This window comes from Eulemur rufifrons, chromosome 28 (genome assembly GCF_041146395.1).
Source record: "Eulemur rufifrons isolate Redbay chromosome 28, OSU_ERuf_1, whole genome shotgun sequence".
NCBI lineage: Eukaryota > Metazoa > Chordata > Mammalia > Primates > Lemuridae > Eulemur > Eulemur rufifrons.
The window spans coordinates 1,946,495-1,965,154 of NC_091010.1; the positions used below are offsets into that span (position 1 = coordinate 1,946,495).

At 45.4% G+C, this 18,660-nt stretch overlaps 1 pseudogene; it reads left to right on the forward strand.

The window, feature by feature from the left end:
* Positions 1-2,611: 2,611 nt before the first annotated feature.
* LOC138376556 (zinc finger protein 493-like) overlaps positions 2,612-18,660 on the forward strand; it is a 34,548-nt pseudogene continuing 18,499 nt past the window's right edge.

Below are 18,660 nucleotides of genomic sequence, written 5' to 3' on the forward strand. Positions count from 1 at the left end.
GATCCTGGCGGAGACCCAGATGGCCCGGAAGGACCTGCAGGACCGCCCTCTTGCGAACAGCGACCTGACCTGGTTCACGGACGGGAGTAGGTTCGTCAGGGAGGGACACAGGTACGCAGGAGCAGCCATAGTAGATGGACAAGGCAACCTTATCTGGGCTGCACGCCTTCCACAGGGGACGTCCGCCCAGAAGGCTGAGCTGATTGCATTAACGGAAGCCCTTCGCCGGGCCCAGGGAAAGAGGCTGACGGTATATACTGACAGCCGCTACGCCTTTGGGACAGTGCACATACATGGAGCCCTCTATAAAGAAAGGGGCTTCATCACGGCAGAGGGCAAAGAAATCAAACATAAGCCTGAAATACTTCAATTGCTAGAAGCTATCCTGTTACCAAAGGCAGTGGCTGTAGTCCACACTCCGGGACACCAGAAGGGGGACTCCCTAGAAGCTCGAGGCAACCGGGCCGCGGATGCCGAGGCCAAGAGGGCTGCGGAAGGACCTACACCAACAGATGTCCTACACTTGAGCCTGCCGCCCCCAGGAATGGGAGAGATACCCCCTCAACCGGACTATTCCAGTATGGACATGGACTGGGCCAGAGAAAAACTTCAGGCAACGCAGGGTAAGGATGGTTGGTTCCAAGACAGAGAGCATCGCCTAGTAGTTCCTGAAGCCTTGGGGAACCATCTGCTGAGACACTTGCACCAGACAACGCATCTAGGCAAGAAAAAGATGTTGCAGCTGCTGGACACTGCACAACTCAGATTCAAATCACAAGGAAAGACAGCAGAAAGCATTGTCAAGGACTGTCGTGTCTGCCAGGTCATGCAGCCGGGGAGGATCAGAGGGACCCATGCAGGTATCAGGGAACGGGGGAGGCGGCCAGGATTGTTTTGGGAAATAGATTTCACGGAGGTAAGGCCAGGGAAATATGGGTACAAGTACTTGCTGGTTATGGTAGACACCTTCTCAGGGTGGGTAGAGGCTTTTCCTACTAAAAGAGAAACTGCTTTAATAGTAGCCAAGAAAATGCTGGAAGAAATAGTTCCCAGATACGGGCTGCCGGAGAGCATAGGGTCTGACAACGGCCCAGCCTTCACAAGTCAAGTTAGTCAGGGACTCGCCCGGGCTCTAGGGGCAGATTGGAAACTACATTGTGCATATAATCCCCAGAGCTCAGGGCAGGTAGAGAAAATGAACAGAACTCTAAAGGAGACTTTGACTAAATTGGTTCTGGAGACTGGCGGGGACTGGGTGACGCTCCTTCCCTTTGCCCTGTTCCAAGCCTGGAACACCCCCTACCATTTAGGCCTAACCCCCTTTGAGATAGTATACGGTGCTCCTCCACCGGTAATTCCAAAAATAAAGCCTGAGACCCTGCCTGAACACCCTATAGAAGTACTACAGGCTGTGCAGGCCCTGCAAAGGGTTCAGAGCCAGATCTGGCCTGCCCTTCGAGCCATTTATCAGGTCACCCGACCGGCAGGGGAAAAGGCTAACGGGCACCCTTACCAGCCGGGAGATTGGGTATGGGTAAAATGGCATAATAGCAAGACCCTGGAGCCCAGGTGGAAGGGACCTTTTCAGACTATTCTTGTTACCCCCACTGCCCTAAAGGTTGACGGAGTGGCGACTTGGGTACACCACTCCCACGTAAGACCTGCCAACGAGGACGAGCGGGAGCAGCAGCAAGTTCAGTGGAGGGCCTCAGCGGATCCTGAGAATCCACTAAAGACAAGACTGACTCGCGTAACAACCAGACCGCCGCGGGACTCAGGATAAAGACAATACGGAATAAAAATGCTGGTGGTGACTGCTATATACATAACCCTTATAAAAAAAATAATGACTGACCCAAATCCCCACATGCCCTATAACCTCACCTGGAAAATCACTAACTTAAAAACTCATAAAGTTTATAGCAGGACTTCAGGAACGGCCCCACTAAACACTTGGTGGCCGGACCTGTACTTCAACTTAGAACAATTGCCAGGCATGGATAATCTGCAGTATAACCCTAAGCGGCAGGGATTGGGCTATGAATATCAGTATACCCAACGCCAGGCCCGGATAAAATTAAGTAGAAATGGTTTTTTTGCATGTCCGGGATTTAGAACAGGGGAAATGAGGCGCGCGTGTGGGGGGATCGAGTCTCTCTACTGTGCAGCCTGGAAATGTGTGACTACCAATGACGGAGAGTGGAAATGGCAGGTCCGACCTCTTTTCATTGAGATGTCTTATGTCCGGCCATGCTCACGAACCAGGTATACCTCTGACTGTAACCTGATACGTGTAAGATTCACAGAAGAAAAAAAAAAAGACAGACAGTGGGTCTCGGGACTATACTGGGGAGTAACTCTCTATGATCGCCGCTGGGGGGGGTGAGGCACTGTAATACAATTCAAACTGAGGGCTTCTCCCATCTCGGGCGCTGTAGGGCCCAATCCAGTGCTGGGGGGAACCGATTCTGCCATTTTGGGGGTGCTGGGAGATAAACAAAATGGCCCACGCCCGACTGTTGCTTCACCCTCACTCTTAAGGACCCCGGTGGCAGAGATAGAAACGCAAGTAACCCCCAGGACAAAGGGGTCAGGAGATCCCTTATGGAAAATGCTGACAGCAGCATATGAAGCATTAAATCGCTCCGATCCCAATGCTACAAAAGCCTGTTGGTTATGCTATGACATCAGACCCCCTTTCTATGAAGCAGTAGGAATAGATGCCCCCTTCAACCACACGGGAGAGGAGGCCCCCAGGTCCTGCACATGGGACCGCAAGGGGCCGGGGCTAACACTTCAGGCAGTCACTGGAAATGGGACCTGCGTAGGGAAGGTGCCCCCTAGCCATGCACAACTTTGTGCTATAGTCCACCCATCTATAAACCGGAATGGAGGAACAAAATGGGTGATTCCGGCACTCAATGGATGGTGGGTTTGTTCTAAAACAGGCTTGACCCCATGCCTTAGCCTGTCTGTCTTTAATGAGTTAGAGGAAGTCTGCATCATGGTACTAGTATTCCCTAAGGTTATCTACCACCAAGAAAATATAATATATGATGCATGGGAAAAAGGCACAGGAGGTGCCAGGTTAACTACAAAAAGAGAGCCCTTTACAGCAATAACCTTAGCCACCCTTTTCGGTCTGGGTGCAATAGGAACAGGGACAGGTATCTCATCCTTAGCGGTGCAGCACAGGGGGTTCAATAGCCTGAGGGCCGCTGTAGATGAAGACATATCCAGGATCGAAGAATCCATCTCCCATTTAGAAAAGTCATTGACCTCACTGTCTGAGGTAGTGCTGCAGAACCGGAGGGGACTAGACCTACTACTTCTCCAACAGGGAGGGCTGTGTGCGGCCCTAGGGGAAGAGTGCTGCTTCTACGCTGACCATACCGGGGTAGTAAGAGAATCCATGGCTAAAGTCAGAGAAGGACTGGCTAAACGGAGGCGAGAACGTGAACAAAGAGAAGGGTGGTTCGAGTCATGGTTCAATAGCTCCCCTTGGCTGACTACTTTGCTTTCAACTTTATTAGGACCCCTAATTGTGCTTTTGCTCATCCTCACTTTCGGACCGTATATTCTAAATAGGTTAATTACCTTTGTAAAAGAACGAGTCAACATGGTACAACTGATGGTACTGCGACAACAGTACCAGAAGCTGAGCTATGACTCTGGCTTACAAAAAGGGGAAACACGAGGCCCCATGTCCGAGCAAGAGTGCTAGAAAAAAAAAAAAAAAAAAAAAAAAAAAAAACAAAGGGGGGAATGTAGAGCAGGAAGGAAAACAGGAGTAACTCCATGACAGACTGGACCTCTTAGGAAAGGCCTAAGTTTTGGTTTCCCCAACGCAGGCCCTCCCCCCCCCAGGAATGCCGCTGGTAACAACTGAGGGCCCTGGCTTGGAAACTGGCCAATTAGGAGCCAAAGCTCTGGCTTGGAAACTGGCCAATCAGGAGCCAAAGCTATCGGCCACTTTTGAGGGAACAAATGAACTAAAAGGGGGGTGGGGGGGTGTGCCCGATACATGTAACCTATCGATAAGTATAAAAGCTTTGTTTCCACCCCAGGGCGAGGTCCGGGCTCGTGGAGAGACCACTGCGCTGGTGCTCTGAGCCTTGGACCCTAGCCTAGGCTAGAAAATAAACTCCTTTGTCTGTTGCAGCCTTGGTGACTCTGCCTATCTGTTCCTGGGACTGAGGGTAACCGGTTCTTACAACATTGAATATAAAAAAGTATTTGTAAAAGAATGTTTGTAGACATTTTAGTCATGATAGCACAAATCAGGAAACAATTCAAATGCCCATCAATAGGAAAACGGAGGAACAAATTGTAGAGCATTCCTACAACAGAGTAGTACTCAGCAACAGAAAGGAATAAACTATGGAAGCACAGACCCAGGACGAATCTCATAAACCTGCCATATGAGACGAGCTGGACATAAAATACATATTGTATGATTTCAGTTCAAATGAACCTACAGCGAAAAAGTCAGCACAGAGACAGCCTCTGGGATAAGAGAAAATTTCCTGGGAAGGAACAAAAGGGATTTTTCTAGGATGACAAAAATATTACATTCTTAAAATGGGTGAAAGATTATATGGGTGTGTTTGCCAAAAACGTACAGTTAAGATTGTGCCTTTCAATGTATGTATCTCTTACTTCACTAGTAAGAAAAAAATAGTGAAGGGGGTGGAAAAAACATCAAAGTATAGAAGAAAGAACAAATGGCACAGGATTAATAGTTGTTGAAGCTGGGTGACCGGTCAATTATTCTATTTTGTTTATTTTGTATATGTGTAAATGTTCAGTAATAAAACACTTGTATAAAAAGACAAAATTGACCTACAATATTAGCTCTTAAGATCTTGGTTACCTTTGGGGGGTGGGAGGGAGAAAGTGATTGTTGGGGTACCTGAATGAGACTGGTTCTATTTCTTGGTCACAGAAGTGTGTTTGCTTTATACTAATTTATCAAGCCATAAATGGATGCTTTGTGCATTTAATTCTGTTTTACATAAATAAAAGATGTAAATATTATATATTTGTACAAAAATCCTAACTCAGTATCTCAGAATAATGGCAGCATTTTGATCTATGTTTTAAAGTGGAATATGTTCACTTAGGGAATCATTAGATACATTTTAATATTCCAAAGTATCTATTAATGCCCTAATGTTTGATGACTCTCTAGGTCTTTCCATTTTTGCCTCAATTTGCAAAATAGCATAGTATTAATTTTTTGGCCATATATTTTCAGCAAAGCCCTCCCCCCACAATGATGCTCATTGACCCTGAGGGACATAGCACAGTGCCCTGAACCTAGTGTGCAGTCAGTACACATGGAATTAAGTTGAGTGAGAAATAAAACCAGGAGCAGAGATCTGTTCTGCAAAATGTAGTAAGTAGGTAATGCAGGTAAGCATGAAAGGCCACAACTCATCAGCAACCAGTTTTACATTCATTTGAGAAAACATTTCCAATTTGACATCAAAAGATAATTGGTTCAAATCAGTATATTTTTTGGCTTGACCACACAGAGTGATCACCTGGAGAGGTTTAAACGACTCCGTTGCCTGGGTCCCAGTTGAGGAATTCTGATTTACTTGGTCTATTTCAACTTGCATTTGAGAGAGGTTAAAAGGTCTCCCCACCCAGGTGATTCTAATGTGCAGCCAGGAGTGGCAACCACTGATTCAGTGCAAAGGATGCATTAGCTGTGCTTCATTGCCTTGTGGACTGTGCGGATTTTCCCCATGGCCAGTCCTGAGTTTGGGGTCCTGACAAACAGATTTGCCCTCTTAAAAATCAAAGGACGCCTTCAAAATGTTCTCAGCTGTTTGGCTCTATTACAGCAGGAGGAAATATCTTCTCAGCAGATCTATCTTTATAGCACTTGGTTTCAGAGCAAGAGGTAGTTTCAGGCACGGCAGTTTGGTTTAGTCTTTGATGAAAACCATGAATAGCCTACAAATACCAGAAACAGATGACAAAAATTGCACAAATATCAAGTGAATTGTATGTGTTTTCAAATTTCTCCTAAGATGAGAAATGAGTACTATATTGTTGGGCCTTGATTTTCTAAACTCATTTCTCAGCCATTTCCCCAAATTATTCCAGGTCCTTCCAGCACACTTCAGAAGCATTCTGTGGAGGGGATTATTCTCAGTGGTGAAGACTACTAGAAGAACAACATTCTCGAAGGAATCCTGCTTCTACTGCAGAAGAGTCACTCTCCAGAACCTCAAAGGCCTAGGGATCTGCATGAATAGTGTGGCCGATATAGGTAGATGCACATGAGCTTTGCAGTCAGGCAGAGTTGAGCCTGAGTCCAGCCCAGGTGTTTAGTAGTTCCTTGAATGTTAAGAGTTATATAAATCTTGTCAAGAAAATGCATAATGATACTCACTGCACAAAGGGCAGCAATTCATCCATCCCTGAATCCATGTCCTTTGCAATGAGCTTTTACAGCTTCTCCCATTGAAATATGGAATCTGTTTCTCAAACTTTGGATCTGGCCTGACTTCATTAGCTCTGGCCACTTGAAAGCTGTCAATATGACAGTGTGCTACTTTTGGGTCTAGGTTCAAAAGGTCTTGAATGCTTCAGATTTTGTTTTAGAACCCTACCCTCTGCATGAGAACAAGATTATGGAAGCCTCCTGGACGGTGAGATACTGTGACAACCAGCTCAGCCTCAGGAGCCGATGAATCAACCAGTAGCTGACCACACATGCTTAAAGGAGCCCAGCTAAGCCCAGAAGAATGACCCAACTGAGCCCAGCCTAAATTGCTGACCAGCTCAACCATGAGCCAATAAGTTTTAAGGTGGTTTTTTATGCAGCAATCCCTAACTAATATATACACCTGGTGCAGACAGGATGCCAGAATTCCATGACAGGTTGATTACAAGTTACTTGAAAAATAGTAGGTTTCCTTTTACTCTTATTTAAAGTTGGATTTCTTGTTATTAATAGATAGTGTTGAGATTTATGTTAATAGAAATGCATGTACACATGTGTGCATGGAATTGGTGCTTAAACTGACACAGTTCCCCACACAACAGGAAGAAATAGACACACACAGCCTGACCATTAGGGTCAAGGCCAAATTGCAAAATAACAGGTTTGCTTTTAATCCATTTCCCCCACATCTAACTGTGGAGGTCAATATTGTAGATGTATCTGAAGACCTGGGGTTCCTTCCTTCTGGGATCCTATCATCTCTGTTTGATCTCTGGACAGGGAATGCGTCCCCCCTGCTGCCCCATGTTCTATCTAGGGTTACCTTCTCTCCCACTCTTGAGCCTAAGGAGAGATGTTGCTAGAAAGGGACGATTTCCTCACCTCTGAGAGAAAAGGAGGTTCAGGGCCTTCACCTCCCCGAGGTCAGAGAAGTCAGAGCTGCACTTCAATGTGGCCAACATTGGCCATGTGGGGTTGCTGAGAACCTAAAATAGGCTGGTCTGAACTGAGATGTGCTGGAAGCTTACAATGTGATTTTTGAAGACTTACTATAAAAAATACTTATTTAATAATTTTATATTGATCACATACTAAAATGGCAATATTTTAGATATATTATATTGAGTTAAGTAAATTGTTACACTCAATGTTGCCTTTTTTCCTTTTATTTTATGCATCTAATGGAAACTCTAAAAGGACACGTGTGGCTCATATTTTATTTCTATTGATTTGCTGCTGTAGATTGTCACTCTTTTCAAAGCTCAGACTGCCTCCTCAAAAAAACCCCACAGGCCAGGAAGGTTAGGAAATGTGAAATTTAAAAATAATTTTTATTATATTTTTTCCATTTGTGAATAACATATATTTGAAATAAATGAGCATAGTTTTATGTATAAGATTAAATGCAAATTACTCCTGGGTGAGGTCAGGTCCCAGTTCTGGAAGAAATACCTGCACAAAAATGGCAGCCATTAAGAGCTCAGCTTTAAAGCTTTTACTAAAAGATTTTCAGCTGTTCCAGATGTGACTTAATAGTACCTGTATGAAAGATCACATCAGGTGAATGGATGAGCGACATGTGATTCCTTGTTTGCTTAATAAATTGTAAAATGATGGCTTGAAAAACCAGGCTAACATCTAAGCTTGGTGTTGTAATTAGACTTGCTTGTTAAACACTTAAACTGTTTGTCAATAAAACAAATACTTATTGTTTAAAAAAAAAAAAAGAACTGCTAATTGTGGAGCCTGGAGTGGTGGTTCACGCCTAAATCTTAGCACTGTCGGAGGCTGAGGTGGGTCGATCTTTTGAGCTCAGGAGTTTGAGACCAGGCTGAGCAAGAGCGAGACCCGTCTCTACTAAAAATAGAAAGAAATTAGCTGGACAACTGAAAATATATAGAAAAATTAGCCAGGCATGGTGGCACATGCCTGCAGTCCCAGCTACTCAGGAGGCTGAGGCAGAAGGATGGCTTGAGCCCAGGAGTTTGAGGTTGCTGTGAGCTAGGTTGACACCATGGCACTCTAGCCTGGGCTACAGAGTAAGGCTCTGTCCCAAAAAAAAAAAAAAAATACCCGATAATTATGACTTTCTTTAGTCCCACCAGTGATTGCATCTCCTGTCACTCACCTGGAGGCACGGCCTGGAGCCCTACCCAATCAGGGCGCTGAAGTGAGTGAGAACTGTCCAATCAAGTGCGCAGGAGAGTGGAGGGGGCGGACTCCACGGTCTCAGTGCCCTGGCGACAGGCCCTTTACTACGGGGCTTTTGCGAGCTCTTCCCAATCCTGGTCTGGTCTCTGGGACTGCTTGTTCTCTGCTTCCAGAGGCCCAGGTGACTCTGCTGCAGCCTGTGTTGCCCTGTGATCTCCAGGTACCTGAAGATCCATAGGGAGGATGTGGGGACACCCCGGAAGCTGGGAAGTGGTGAGTACGGAGGTCTGCGTGTCCTGGCGGGGCGGAAGCGGTTGCGGTGGACCCGGGCTTCCCCTCGGCAGTTCCGGAGTCAGCCGGTCTAGGCGCCCTGACGCAGTTCAACCCCCATTTCCCTCCTGGTCAGGCTGTTGCTGCCTGGCAGCCATGGTCGAGAGTGTCCTGCCCCATCCTGTTTGGTGACTTCACACTGGCCCTGAACCCTCTGTGGGCAGCTCTTCTATTGCACCTCCTCCTCTCCCCCAGACTGTGTGGTGACTAAGGGAGAATCATCAGGGGAGGGTCCTGCTGCTTTGGTGTGCCGGGTCGTGCGTGGGAGGAGGTGGCGTCTGTGGGGTTCCCAGCCCCTTCTAACTCTTGTTAAAAGTAAACTGAGGTAGCAATAAAATGGTAAACAGTTTATTTCATTGGAACTAAGAGCAGTTCAGGAATCACGAGGCCTCCAGGGATGGGTTGTGGTTTGGGGGACCACGGGGGGGGCGGGGCTTGAAAGAATGCCTTTTATCAGGTGTGGTGAGGAAGCACATCAAGTTCAATAATGGATTACATTCATGTGCTTAACTTATTTGGACTATCCAGGCAAAAATCACGTGGTTTTGTAATCAGAGGATAATCGGCAGTTTGTTGTTGGTTAAGACTAAATTCTGTTTCTGTTAGGTCCGGGGGTTGCGGGGGGAGAGACAGAGAGACACATGAAGCCTCATGTGTAGCAAAAAGCTGTTTATTTTGAGCATCTGGGTGCAGATGGGTGGAGGCAAAAAAAGTCCACACCAAGGGAGAGGAAAGCCTTGGGTTTTATAGAGGGTTTCTCAGTGGGGAGTAAATACCTGGGCCAGAACAGCTGCTGCATTCAATTTTTTTTTTAACAACCATTTTCAGGGACCCCTGCCCCAGTCACATCCGTCCTTCAGCTCTGGCATCGCTCTTATCAGGAGAGCTAGGGAGGGATGAACTTCCTCTGTTATCAGGGAGGGCGGGGGAAGGAATGCTGCCTGCAGCTGTCTGTTATATTTACAAAGTCCCGGAACTCTCCAGACTCCTGAGGCTATTGTTTTACAAGCCTCAGTTTTACATTAACCATATTCTGTTCTGTATGTACTTCTGGGGTTCCCACCTGGAACAAACCTAACATTCCACACTTTTTGTTATATACATAGAAGAAAAGGAAGGGTAAAGTATGGGAAAAGGGTAAAAACTAAATATTAGAGAGATTGGAAAGTGGGCTTTGTTTTCCTTCTGACTTTTTCTTTTTTCTGTCCCTGGAGATTTGGTCATCTTTGAAATGCAGTCAGGCCCATTGCAGGGGATGTGATCTGTGCCCCTGAGATTTGGTTTTGGGCAGCAAACAAAGGCCTGGAGTTCACCCCCCTGCAGTCTGTCCTGGAGCTTTTCTCAGGAACACCTTGAGGCTGTAAAACAAACTGTAAAAGCTGTGAGCTGGGGAAATCTAAAGAGAAAGATTTACTTTTCTTTTCTGGGCTCCTTTAGGTGTTTGTGAAGAGTCCCAGCAGGTTGCCTGCTAGTTTGGGAGAGAGATAGCAAAGAGTAGGGAGAGCTCAGAATTGATTTTCAGCTGTCATTAGAAAATTGGGAGATTCAAGGCTGTCCTAACATTGCCCCTTTTTGTTGTTAAGATTAAATTGTTATGTAACATGAACTCAGAAGTTGGGAAAATGGGGGAGATCTTCTGTAGCTTCTTCGAGCTGAGGAGGGGCATAGAGTTTTTTTATGGAATTCATTTATTAAAAGAGAGGGGGTTGAAAATGGATGGTCTTGAAGTTAGAATAGAGGCAGGATGGGGTTTTACTGGAGAGAAAAAATCGGGGCCTGAATGTTACTAGATAGTGGAGAATGTATGATTTGAAAATGAGAGTTGAAAGTAGAGCCACTAGGGGCCTCAGTTAAGAGTGTAAGATTGGCCGGGCGCGGTGGCTCACGCCTGTAATCCTAGCACTCTGGGAGGCCGAGGCGGGTGGATCGCTTGAGGTCAGGAGTTCGAGACCAGCCTGAGCAAGAGCGAGACCCCGTCTCGACTAAAAATAGAAAGAAATTATATGGACAACTAAAAATCTATATAGAAAAAATTAGCCAGGCATAGTGGCGCATGCCTGTAGTCCCAGCTACTCGGGAGGCTGAGGCAGTAGGATCGCTTAAGCCGAGGAGTCTGAGGTTGCTGTGAGCTAAGCTGACGCCACGGCACTCACTCTAGCCTGGGCAACAGAGTGAGACTCTGTCTCAACAACAACAACAAAAAAAAGAGTGTAAGATCACGCATGGTGAGAAGAGCCCATAGTTTTGAGAAGGTAGAGAGGTTTTTTGGATTGTAGGCAGAGAGAGATGTCATAGAGCCCCATAGTGGGGGATGGAAAGTATGGTTATTATTATTAGGGTTTCCAGTGTAGGCAAAGGACTGACCGGCCTGGTCTGTAAGTTGGCCTGTGGCGGCATTCACACAGTGACATGGGAAGTGTAAAGAGAAGGCAAAGCATGGTAAGGAGTTATGTATACCACAGCACGTTATCAGAGCCTGGTATCCACGATGGGCTGGACTTTTGGGGAGCCCACCCTGAGTGGAAGCAGGTTCTGGAGGGCCTGTAGGTTTGAGTCCTGAGAGACGACTCTCGGACAGGATTTCCAGAAGCTTAGCTATAGTGGTGGAAGCAGTGAGAGAATTATTTAAAAGTTGCAGGAGACCCAATTTGTCCTGGGAAATCCTTGAGTAAAATCTAGTCTTTAGGCTGTAAGTGTTCCAGTGTCTTTAAGAAGTCACTAGTGTGTTCCTTCCTGGCAGGTAGGCACCAGGTGGAGGTGGTGGAGGAAGATAAGGGAACTGAAACGAACTCACTAATTTTTATCTCCTGAAATTGGTTTTTACTATTTTATATGTCTGTCTCTTTCGCAATAGCTCTTAGGCCTAGAAAGGATAAATAAGGTTGGGCTGGGTGGAATTTAATAGTTTAAATCCTGGAGATAACTTGGGTATTTACTTCATACTATTTCAGTGGCTTTGGAAAGCAAAGCATGAGAATTAATAATGTTTTAAATAAAAAGTCATGAAAATTTTAGTTGTTTCTATGACATTTTCCAAGGAAGCAAATCTTGGACTGCAGTTGATTATAAACTGTTGTTTAAGAAGAATCAGAGCAAAACGACAACCATCCGCGGATGGTAAAGATTTCACAATAGTAGACAATTTTAGGTGAAGTAAGTCAGAAAGTTATATAGTTTCAAAGCTCAGAGCACCCCAGGCAAAAGTTGCCTGTAAAGTTTCAGTTAAGCTTTTCCATAAATCAGAGGGAGGAGGCCATAAGATCTTTCCCCAGTGGCGGTAACTGGGAAGCACGGAAGGGGTGAGCAAATACATAAGGGGTTGTATTTTATGTTTTACTCTGATGGTGGGGGTAGAAGAGGGAAATAGAGGCCCTGACAATTCAGGAAGACCAGAGAACTTGGCTCCAGTGTCTTTACCTGTGCCAGAGAGTCACCCAAGGTGTGTCGAAGTCGAGTGTGTTCAGAAGCCTGACGTGTCCATCAGATTAAAGCAGTTTCAGAGGGTCCGTGGCTATGCAGGATGTCCGTTCAGGGAGGGGCAGCCATGTCCGGAATGCAGGTGTGATCTTCCCATTTTAAGAAGCGGGAGCTTGCTTTTCCAGTGCCCTTCATTTGTCAAAGGGAGCACAGTCCTGGTGGAGCCCGTCTCCTGGGACATTGTTCTTTAGGGACCCAGAGTCTTAGTAGAGGCAGGGCTCAGTTCCCATGTAAGGGTGTGGCCCTGTCATCTACTTGCCTGGGGCCTTTTGAGTGACTCTCTGGAAAAGCTCCTTTAGAGGGCAGCTTTGAAAAGCTTTTTTCTGTTGTCAGTTCCACTCTCTTTTTCCTTCGCTTCTCCCCATCTCAGTCATTAAAGACCTTGAAGGCCAGGTTTAGGAGATTTTTTGTGTGAGATTTGAGGGCCTTTGTCTAATGTTTTGGAGCTTGTACCTGATGTCAGACTGGGACTGGGAGATAAAGTGTGTATTTTGGAGTAAAGTTCCTTCAGGAGTTCCTACTTGATAATTCAGTAATGGGCCTGTATTAGGGACGGTGACTGTCCCCACTGGCTGGACAGGGGTACGTCTATGGATTTCATCACCATGTGCCTGGGCATTAACTCAAACTCTCTCCTTCTCTTCGGGGGATAGAGTAGAGGAAAGAATAGTGTAGAGGTCATGCCAGGTCAGATCATAAGATTGTGTTAAATAAAAGGGACAGGTACCTGCATGATGCCTTCCGCCCCAGCCCCCAGGACTTGAACAGAATGACAGCGAGTAGTAGGGGGACTGAGATGAGGGCAGGGAGCAGGTTGAGGGTTAGGCTAAGGGAGTTCTGGTTGGGGATACCTTTATGGGCAAGGGCTGAGATCGCAGGAGTCCTGATCTGAGGTTCCAAGTTTGTCCAGAGCAGAGAGGGAGGGAGAAGGGGAAGGCCTAGAGTGTAGCAGGAAGATTTGAGCCAGATTACAGTTCATGCAGACTGAGAGTAGAGGATAAAAAAGGTGTAGACATAGGGAATCTTGGACCATTTGTTAATGCAGTGAAAAACATTGTAGTGAGACCTGGTGTTTTGAGATGAGGAGAATGAGAGTTGCCCATGTTCCTGGAAAGAGTAGGGGTCACACGGGGCTGATTCTACTCAATTCTAGGCCTCCTAGAATGAGAGAATAGCACGGGAGCCAGCAGAGTGCGTGAACTCCAGCAAAGAGTCGCAACAGGCATCCCTGTGTCCAACGAGGGCCCCAGGTGCTGAGAGTCCTCCGGCTCATGGACAGGACTTTTGAGTCAACACAAGTAGACAAGAACCAGCTTGTGAGCTCCTCCTCACTAGGAGCAGGATGTGGATTTGAAGGTCAGTGAAGGAAGAAGACCTGTGGGACTTCTTGGGGATGAGAGCACGAGAGATAGAAGGAACCCAGGGTGAGTTTGCAAGCTTTTACTCCCTGAGGATGAAATGTGAAGTGTGAAGATCAGCAAAGAGAAGATTCGAGTCCCAGTCCGGTGTCTGCCTCTCAGCTTGGTTCAGGAGGGTCCGGGCGGACAGTTACCTTACCTTGGCTGAGCTCTAACACACTCTGCCTACACTCCAGGATCAGAGACAAGTTAGAGAGGGACCCCTGCAGGGCTCAGGAAAGATCCATGGAAACCTTGCCAATGACCCAGGGACTCAGGGGAAGGCAGGATTCAGGAGTTAGGCCAGGATGAGCTGCCGCTGCCTACTGCTTCCCGAGTTGCAAGGCTTGCCTGCTAGAGATGCAGAGTCGTGTCCACCCAGTGTGCTCTCCTGGGTTTCCGCACCAAATGTTAGGTCCTGAGCAGACAGAGACACATGAAGCCTCAGGCATAGCAAAACGCAGTTTATTTTGAGCATCTGGGTGCAGATGGGTGGAGGCAAAAAAGCATCCACAACAAGGGAGAGGAAAGCCTTGGGTTTTATAGAGGGTTTCTCAGGGGGGGGAGTGAGTACCTGGACCAGAACAGCTGCTGCATTAATTGTTTTTTAACAATCAATTTCAGGGACCCCTGCCCCAGGCACATCCATCCTCAGCTCTGGCCTCCCTGTTATCAGGAGAGCTAGGGAGAGATGAACTTCGCCTCTATCAGGGAGGAAGGGGGAGGAATGCTGGCTGCAGCTGTCTGTTAGATCTACAAAGTCCGGGGACGACTCAGCCTCCTGAGGCTATTGTTTTACAAGCCTAAGTTTTGCATTAACCACTTTCTGTCCTATAAAAAAATTTCAGGTTCCCACCTCTAAGTTAATACTGGAGTACAAAAAATGATTCTTCAAAAAAAATGTAGTTTAGTCATGCTGAGTGCTTTTGAAAATTGGAAAGCCTCAGAGATTTGCCGGAAAATCACCGTCCTTCTGACCTTGCCTTGATGCTTTGTGCCCTCACCCCAAGAGCAGTGAGGGACTCTCTGAAGTTTCCTTATCTAACAAAGAAAGCTTTTTATGAAAGTCAATACAATTGCCTTCTATTGCCATCCTGTTGCCTCATTAGCTAGTGCAGATATATAATACTACTACTCCGGAATGGTGTTTCCCTCTACATAATGCCTGCCTCTTGGGTTCATGCAGATGCCAAAAAGAACAATTTACAAGTTAATTTCTTTCTCCCAGGTCCATTCATTCTTGCTAATAACCGTTTTTTTCTTCTCAAAAGAATAGTATGCATTCACCATCTGCATATCCTATGCAAAATAGTACTTGAGCATCTGAACCCCTGTGGGAGGTTGGGGTAATCCCTCTGTGATGTCCCCAAATGCACATTAATACATGCATATGCCTTTTCTCCTATTTGCCTCCTATTTATTTTAGCACTGCATAGGGGGACTTGTATTCCCTCTATTTTCTTTTCCTTTCTCTCTCTCTCTCTTTTTTTTTTTTTTTTTTTTGACAGAGTCTTGCTCTGTTGTTGGGGCTACAGTGCAGTGTCATCATCATAGCTCACAGCAATCGCAAACTCCCAGGCCAAAGAGATCCTCCTGCCTCAGCCTGCTAAGTAGCTGGGACTATGGGCAAATCCCACCATGTCCAGGCAAGTTTTTTTCTACATTTAGTAGAGATGGGATCTTTCTGTTGCTCGAGCTGGTCTTCAACTTCTGACCTCAAACTATCCTCCCACCCGAGCCTCCCAGAGTGCTAAGATTACAGGTGTGAGCCAGAGTGCCTGGCCTACCTGTATTTTCTAGATGTATGGCAAGTGGGGCATAAATTCACCAGCCTGTTTCCTCAGCCTAACTCTTGTAGGCCTTACAGTAAAATCCTAATTGTTCAGTTTCTTGCTACATTTCCAAATGCCAATTTTGCATCCAATTTACAATATCCACTGTTTTTCCTTTATTACTCAATGCAAACAGATGGAGTATTTTAGTTTTCTTATCATTTCTTTACATAACAGTGAGTGGTTGTTTTTAAAATATTGGTTTTCTATTTCTGAACATTTCACATGGGAAGAAAATAGACAATAATTTCATGGCACTCTGCTATAAAAAAATCTTTGTGTCTCCCCTTCATTTAACCTTCTCAGGCACATACACTTTCCCAGAACGTCTTTGGGTTGAGGTTCTTCTCTAGAAACTGTACAGGATGATGTGTCCTCAGCCACGTTTATGCCTTTTCCTGGTCCTGGGTAATGACCCAAGGACCAGGGTCCTTACTTGTCTGGGCATGACCCAAGATGCTCAAAGCAGCCATGTTTTCTGGAGTGTCCCATGAATATCAGTCTCTGGGACATCTCTGCCCAGAGGACAGCCTGAGGTATGTGGGTGGAACCTCTCAGGGGAACAGCTGAATTTCCTTGAGGTTGAGAGGAGTCTCCCCTTCACCTAAAAAGCTAACCCATTGGGACTTTAAGAATTTTTTGTACCAGCCTCTGTTTTCATTCCTTTGAGACACATTACTGGTCAGCCCATCAGATGCTGGTATTCAGAGAAAATTTCACAAATCATTCCTGTCCTCTGAATTCTCCCAAGTTTGTGAAGGGAGAAAAACTATTTCAAAGGACAAGGTTAACCCACTCCAACAAGGTGGTGCAAAAACCTGCAAAGCAGTACACCCATCAAGTACACACACATCAAGTGTGTTAGAAGGCAGAGTGCATTTTCTTTTGGGAGGGTGGTCATTGAGCACTTTATTGAGCAGGATGGCGGTGGGAGGATGTCCCAAGGGATGTGATGACCTTACTTGATACTCAAGTCAGACAGTCCTGTATTCCAGTCACCAGTGCCACTTTTTGAATTTGTTGCCTTGAAAAGCTTTGTTGCTTTATTTCAGCTTCAGTTCTTCATTAATTGTAAAATGCAATTTATCTCTAGAGCTTGAAAATGAGAAAGTATTTCCAAAAAGGCAAGAGAAAAGTAAAATTCAGAAAAGTGAATTAAATATGTAGTCATATATTCCATTTCATAAAAAAAAACCTTATTTACCATTTTCCCCCCAGAATGAGTGTAGTAAGTTTCTTAGATCTGTTCTTTTTCAGCGGTGATTTCAAATGGAGTCCCAGGGCTTAGCTTTGGAATGCTACCATGGAAAAGAAAGAGACAAAGTCTCCTTTACTTTATGACTGCCTAAAAATGAATACATTTTGGCAAGAAAATATGGTAGGTAAATTGATTAATTACACGGATTCAGCAAAAAGTTCTCCTTTTATGGAGGGTAAAGAATATGGAGAGTGGTTAACTCTGTTCTGACTTATGGGAGTTGCACTTTAATGCTAAATCCTGTGAAATAGGACTTGCAAACTCTTGAGAAATGTTCATGTATGATTATTTACTAAATGATTTCTTTTCATGGAAGTAACAGTTAAATGAAATGTTTATTTTCTGACAAGGATAGATAATTTTGCTTTTCATGTTGAAGTATGAAATGTAAATGCCTTACAATTTCCTTACCTCCTATAAACATCAACACTGAGTTTGTGGGATTTTGCTCAATTATTTTTATTTTTATTGGTTTTTTTTTTTTTTTTGAGACAGAGTGTTGCTTTGTCACCCTGGCTACAGTGTAATGGTGTCATCATACCTCATTGCAACTTCAAACTCCTGGGATCCAGTGATCCTCCTACCTCAGCCTCCTGAATAGCTGAGATTACAGGTGTACACTACCATGCCTGACTAATTTTTTCTATTTTGAATAGAGATGTGGTCTGACTCTTACTAAGGCTGGACCCAAGCTCCTGGCCTCAAGTGATCCTCCTGCCTCGGCCTCTCAGAGTGCTACGATTACAAACATAAGCCATCGTGCCTGGCTTGAATTATTCAAACACTGGATGTTTTCTCTTTCAAAACTAAGTGAATAACCTTGACTGGGAACCAGAGTTTTGAGCCCAATGACTAAGCTAATGTCAATCTTGATCTTCCAGAAGGTGGTCATTGAGGGCCCAGGGAGCCTTCCCTGCAGATATCCCAGCTTGCTCCCATCAGCCAGGAAAGGAGCCCTTTATACTGAGAGAAGCTTCAGAGCCCTGGGAAGCTAGGGGTTGATCCACAGGCAGATGGAGTGGAGGTTGGGAGGAAGTAGGGGTGAGTGATGAGATGCGCTTTCTGAGGGTGTAATTGCTATTGTCCTAGGGCTCTTTCTAGACATTGTCCTCTACGACATATTTGAAATTACAGTTTGTTGTTCAATAAAATAAGGTCTTAATTATTTAAAGAAGTATTGCGATAGGGGAAAGCACCAAGTATAAATCTGGAAGCATCATGAAGGTTACACAGACAAGGGCTTTTTTTCATAGAGAGGAGCAAATGAATTTAGAAAGTGGGAGGGGAAGGGCAGGATGGATGGTGGAAAAGTAACATCCTAGCTTAGAGGCTTTTTACCCTGAAGCTGATCTGTTCTTAGGAGGAGCACAAAGGGGGTTTGCATGTTGGCTCAGGCTGAGGATCAGTCAATGTTTAGGGGCCTGGGGGGAAGGAGAAAAACTTAAGCAAAGTTTGGTCAAGAAATATTTTGTTCTGACCACTGAAAAGAAAACTGTTCTCATTTTTTATAAGGCAATAGATGGAAATTTAAATCCTGTGGTCAGGATTTGTGATAGATGAAAAAGGAGGAATAACCTCTTTCGTAATGGGAAGGATGTTTCTTTGCAGTAAGCGGCTATTACAGAACACAAAGGGTGGGTGGTTTCTTTCATCGCAACTATTTACCAGGATTACCTGCCCAAATCTTCCCCCCCCCCCCCCCCCGCGCCACTTTCTCTTGCCCTATACATCTCTTCCATTTGGCTTTTTCTCAGT